The following is a 6,999-nucleotide window of genomic DNA, read 5'->3' on the forward strand; positions in this document are numbered from 1 at the left end:
GGTTTTGTTATATTTAGTGATGCCGACAATGCATTCAATGCATGCCCCTCTCTCTCTCTGTAGGGAAGCTATCTGTCAGTGCTGCCACTCACAAGAATTATATGAATTATTTCTTTTACTTTGGATATTGGCATATTTCTTCTTTTTTCAGGCTCATTCTATTATATCCATAACTGTAATATTATTAACCACCCTAAAACTACGCTAAAAAACATTAAAAGTGACTGCTATTTCTTTTAGCAACACTGTACAATATGTATGCCATGTTTCTGTTACTGTATAAATATTTTATGCATAATTAGATTACTGTTGATTCATCCATCAAAATACACAAGTGTAAGTTTTATTCATCTGAATTTATCGAATTTGTGATGCCTTGTACATAAATAGCTTCCGTTTCACATCGCAAGTTGAGGAAGCGTGGCACCATTGTAAACAGGTGCGAGCCACACCACAGGCGCTTACGGGCGCAAGGCCGACTATAGTCACCATTAACTATTGGGGGGGGGGGGGGATCACTTTACAATAAGTTAACACCCATTTAATAAACTCCTCCATACCTCCCACTCCATATGCAGGAAAATATATTGAATTAGGATGATGACACGTATGTTCAGTACAGTATATTATCAGAACCAACATACATAGCACATTAAAGGATCCTTAAAATTAAGTAGTTGTAGGATAAATAATTCATGTTAAAAACCAACTTTCACTTTATTATTGCACTCTAAAAATCATTTGTGCCCATCAGTGATCAGTACAATACAGCAAGTTACACAAAACCAAAATGTAAACCTTTAAATTTACTCCACATGTTGACAATGACTTCTCAGCTGCCTAGGGTATACTACTCAACTTAATTCACTTGCAAGTGCACTACAAAAAATAAATTATAATAGAGTGGAAAAACTTTTTACTGGAGAAGGAATTTGAAACTGTCGTTGCTTTGCATCAATACCAGTCACACTCAGTGCTTAGGAAGCAGATCAATCTGTTAACCCTTGCTGAGCTGCAAACCTCATATGCAACACAATGAAGGCCTGCACAGACCAAGCTGCAAGCCTCATATGAGGTACAGGTTACCTATACCTATACTGGTTTTAAAACAGACTCAGAGGAGGCAAATCACCTTAAATAGAGTGTGTGTGTGTGTGTGTGTGTGTGTTGTGTGATATGAAAAACAGACTATGTTGGAAACTAATATTAACCTCAGTATAACTTACAGAAAGGCAATCGTACAATTCTTTTATACTGTACTGAGAAATTTGTTGGAAAACACTTGCAACACTTGCTACTAGAACAGAAACTTACAGAAGCTTCCACATGAGTCGGTCAACTGACCTTGACGCCACTGCACATCATCGGTGACTGAAACAGCAACACAGTGTGGTTAACAGGGTTTTATTGCCTAAATGGTGTTAGCAATTAAAACTAACCGCTCAGCTCTCATAATCAATGCACATGTGGCCCACATCCCTGAGGGTTGGTGATGCAGGAACTTGGCGGTACAGAATAGTCTGAATTGAGTTATGACCAGATTGGCCACCTTGCTCATCACACTTAACTAAGCTAGACACAAGAACTTCCCAACCAAAGTTGAGGCAAGTCTCTGCCAGCGGTGAAGCAGGCATCCTTGACGTATCCTCAACCAGGGTCCCTAGGGTTGTCTGGTGTTCTGCTCCTCCTCACGAAGGTTGCCCGTCTAGAGCATGCATGTCCCTTCTCTCAGACCTTCCCAGGGGCAGCCCACACGACCACCCCTAGAGCAAGCTTGTGCTGCCTTGTCACCTCGCATCACCTCACCCCAGGATTGCCTTCGCACAAGCTTTTGTCATCACGGCTCTTAAAATGGGTGATATTGAATAATAAATATCCTGATGAAAAAGAGAGATTTAATGTTACTTAATGTTCCAAATGGAATTTCACATCCTAGATTTTTATCCATCCACCCATCATCCAATCCTAGGTCACCCCACACTAAGCACAGGGACCCAGGGCTAGGGAAGTTGGTCCTGACAGTTGAGAATGACCAGCAACACTCATCCCTGAGTGGCATTACATGAGCAATAAACCCTAACCATTCCTTTGATATAAACCTACACAGGCTCAATCCAATTGGAGCACCTTAATTACCCACTAAACCACCAGGTGCCATAATTTGGTTATATGGTTACCAACTAGCATAGTTAATGGTTTCCTGGTGTACAGGAAACCATTTGGCTTGTCACTCAGTGTAGAGTTACCTATAGGCAGAAGGAAGAGGAAAGAAATTTATTACATTGTTCAAGTTACTGCACCAATAATTTCTTCGGTTTAAGAGAATTCTTGAAGGGAGTTTGGACACTATTAAGCCTTTCAGTATTACATCTTTGTACTTCATTCTGGTTACTGTCACACTTCATAATGCCTTGGCCACTCCCAGGAAATTCATCTAACACTACCATTTGAAAGGTAAAGCAAATAATAATCGAGACTTGGAAACTTTCCAAAAGGAAAATAGCTTACCAATGCAAGTGCACAAACTTCAACAGGAGTCATCCCTCTGACCCTGGCACAACACCGTCAACATCTGAAACAGTAACACGTGGCTACTAATTATTGTAACTTTTTTTTTCAGCACATAAACATGAAAACCAAGAACTAACCACTCAGCTCTCATAATCAATGCACATATGGCCCACATCCCTGAGGGTTGGTGATACAGGAACTTGGCAGTACAGAATAGTCTGAATTGAGTTATGGCCAGATTGGCCACCTTGCTCATCACACTTAACTAAGCTGGACACAAGAACTTCCCAACCAAAGTTGAGGCAAGTCTCTGCCTGCGGTGAAGCAGGCATCCTTGACATATCTTCAACCAGGGTCCCTAGGGTTGTCTGGTGTTCTGCTCCTCCTCACAAAGGTTGCCCATCTAGAGCATGTATGTCCCTTCTCTCAGACCTTCCCAGGGGCAGCCCACATGACCACTCCTAGAGCAAGCTTGTGCTGCCTTGTCACCTCACATCACCTCACCTCAGGGTTGCCTTCACACCAGCTTTTGTCATCACAGCTCTTATAGCAAATACTAAAAATCACCTTCCCAATCATTTGTGGGGGAGTGGGAGATCCAGAAATAAGGAAAAGCATAAAAATTTGGAAATGTCTATTGAGGTAGTCTTCACACATTCTTTCTCACTGAAACCTTTAGTCCTCACAACACCACTTCAAATGCATTTAGAAGTCCACATATATAATATTTCTTTCAATGCAGATGCACTTTACTAATGCCATTCCACTGACTATCCTGTTAAAAAGGGAGCACAACACTTGTCAACTGAAACTTCAAACTCTATACCATAATTCATTCGCTTCTCTGCCAATTAGTTTGCTTCCTTAACATCCACACCTCACTTTACCAAGTCCATTTTTCTTATCCAACCATCCTCTTGGCTTTGTACATCTTTCCTCTTATTCATACACCTTTTCACCAACTACTTGATGGTGGAAGGTGGTGGTGACCATCATCCACTCACCTTATGTTCAACTAAATGCACACCATACTAAACACTACAGTAATTCATTTAATTAAATGCACTCAGCAAATGTTTGGCAGAAGAGCAAAGTTCCTGGCAGTATGTACATGCTGTTAATATCCAGGTATTTCATTACAGAAAAATTACTATATAATTTCAGTCCACCTATTGCCATACTGTACTCTTTTCTTCTGGCTGAGATCTACATAAAGGGCTTGGGAATAATACCCATTTTCTCTTTCTGGTTTTACTTACTATATATTCTATCTAGAGCCTGACAATGAAACCTAACCATTTTCTATACATAGAAAGTGGCAAAATAAGATGGCTCTTACCAGTGAAAACACTAGCAGGAACTAAAGCAGAAGTCTGCCTTTTGACCATGACACTACACCATCAGCAGCTGAAAGAGCAACATAAGTGGTTATTAATTTTTTCTTTTAGAACTTACACATAACTGACCAAAAACTAACAGCTCAGCTCTCATAATCAATGCACATGTGGCCCACATCCCTGAGGGTTGGTGATACAGGAACTTGGCAGTACAGAATAGTCTGAATTGAGTTATGACCAGATTGGCCACCTTGCTCATCACACTTAACTAAGCTAGACACAAGAACTTCCCAACCAAAGATGAGGCAAGTCTCTGCCTGCGGTGAAGCAGGCATCCTTGACGTATCCTCATCCAGGGTCCCTAGGGTTGTCTGGTGTTCTGCTCCTCCTCACGAAGGTTGCCCGTCTAGAGCATGTATGTCCCTTTTCTCAGACCTTCCCAGGGGCAGCCCACATGACCATCCCTAGAGCAAGCTTGTGCTGCCTTGTCACCTCACATCACCTCACCTCAGGGCTGCCTTCGCATAGGCTTTTGTCATCACAGCTTTCATCATAGGAAATGTTTACTCCAATAAATCATAAGTTCTCACCTCAAGGCTTTAATATGCAGTCAGCTGCCCAAGGACTCCTGGTCTCTGATCCATACCCATGCCCTGTCGAAGTAAATTACTTTTCACTGGGACTGAAAAATAAACAAAACACTATTATCACTAAAAAAATGGCTGGATAGCACGCACACAATAGAAAATGAATGTACTACCACAGCTAGTGTACTTCAGTGCAAAAAGAATGGTCTATTTATGCAGTACACTTGTTAGCTATTACTGACTCCACCCCACAATTAAAGATTGCATTCAAATGAATTTTGAACAAATCTGTCAAACCCACAAGGCTGACAGGGTTGAAGACATTTTAACAACAGGCAAATTTTAAACTGGGGGTCAAAACTGTAACCTTTTTACTAACTTGGCCCAGATTTTCATCCTCTTGCAGCTTATTTCACAAAGTTTAGTGACAGAAAAAGACAATGCTATGGCTCTACATCCTTTCCATGGCAATTCTTTGTGACTAGCTCTGCATTATGGTGTTAATCTATTGTTACAACTGCATTTAAGATGGAGAGACTGCAATCTTAGGTCGTTCGAGTGAAATCAATATAGGCATATGCTTCATCATTATAATTTTATCATAACTTCCTTCCTCAAATGACAACAAACACCATTTTTGCACACATTAATACCATATTTAACTATCACCATCTCTGCATCCCACACTGCCTCCTACCCACAAACTTGTGCACAAATATCTGTATTCATAAACACCTATGTGCCCCTTTTAATCAAGAGTCCACTAACACAAATTCAAGCAGTCTTACTTTAAGTCAGGGATGTCTGATAATATGAAACACGTACTGTACTGCATACTGGAGGAAACTGGCATATCAACATTATAGGAAGCGAAAGGACTCTATACAGGCAATTTTTTGTTCTTCACTGTGGACTTCAAGGTACAAAAGAATGCTAACGACATGACATTCAATGAAGACTTAGACACTGTCCTTACACACTCAAAATGGCATACCAACTCACTAGTGCTGCTGAATGAACCACTGAAGCTCATCTGTATCTGCAAAAGTGTGAAACCTTTTTCACCACTATACTTAGTTATGTGCAGCTGTGACTGATCATATTTATCCCTCAGTTGGTAGTGCATGTCAATATTATCACGAGTCAATGAGTCGGTTTCATCATACAAAACTAAAGAGAGATTTCATTGTACAGAATATACACAAATAATGAGCTTGGTGAGTACACAAGCTGAAATAATGTGTGCCAACTTACCATGACTGTAGAAAGAGCTACTGATGTTCCATTCTATAATGGTAACAGCTGATCATTAAGTATCCCTTTGGAGACTCAAGAGGGTTTCAGGCTAGACTGCTGTACTCAAAGCAAATCTGCAACACAAATAGCAACTCAGAACTAAAGAAATTATTCCATATTCAGTACAGCTGTTATTGATCATCAGAAGACCTCAGTCAGTAGTGCATACTGTTATCATGGATGTCAAACAGCCTGTTACATCATCAAAATACATGTTTTTATGCTATAAAAATATACACATGGAGTCTTATCCTGACTCTAACTTCAATACAATATGCCAGCTTACCATGACTACTGAAAGAGCCACCGAGGTTTAACTCCAAATGTACAACACCACCACATCATCTGCAAAAGAGGAATAACAATTAAGAAGGAAACTCAGCAATTTATTCAGCTGAAACAATTCTGTCATCCCTCAGTTGGTGATGCATGTAAACATTATCATCAATGTCAAACAGTTTAGTTTCATCATATAATGAAAAATATTTTATTTACTACAATACTGTAAACCCCTCAGTATCAGACTAATCCACCGCACTCAAGCTGATTGTGGCAAAACCAATTTGGTCTGCATCAATCAAAACTGTAAAATAATCTGAAACTGTCCTAGACATCTTGCTAATTACATCACACAAGAAAAGTGAGCTACTGCCACAATTATTTCCTGGTAGAAATATAGCCAAAAATCTACCTTATTCATACTTCAATGGAGGAAATTCTGTAAGGGGCAAATAACACAATATTCAATAAAATTCTGGTCCATTAAGGCATAACCCCGTTCAATTTCCTTACTCACAATGGATGGGAAGCTTGCCAACTTCACCCTTTTTGGATGACAGTTCATAATGCTGAACCTCCAAGCAATACAGTGTAGAATTAGCACCAGAACAGTTATAAATTGACAAAAATTTCAACGAAATATGGAAAAGGATATGCCAACATCTTCCTTTTGTGAAAAACAAAACCAAAGTGCCATGTTGCTGGGAGGTTCGGCATTATAACCTGTCGCCCAAAAAAGGTCCAGTTGGCAAGATTGCCATCCACTGGGAATGTCTCAGGAAATTCTGAGTATGGTTATACAAGGGAGGGAGGGGAGTTGGTTAAGACCTGGAAAAATCACATTGTTATTCAGATGTACTGCTCTAGTTGCTCAAAAGAATAACTCTCAAGTCACAGCTGCAATAATGGTATCACTTCTGATGTGGTAACAATGCAGAAATAAAAGATTTACCACCTCCCTATTCTCCACATCAGATACACTGTTAGCA

The sequence above is a fragment of the Coenobita brevimanus genome, chromosome 45, assembly GCF_032717465.1.
Source record: "Coenobita brevimanus isolate Jiangsu-jjx chromosome 45, ASM3271746v2, whole genome shotgun sequence".
Classification (NCBI taxonomy): Eukaryota; Metazoa; Arthropoda; class Malacostraca; order Decapoda; family Coenobitidae; genus Coenobita; species Coenobita brevimanus.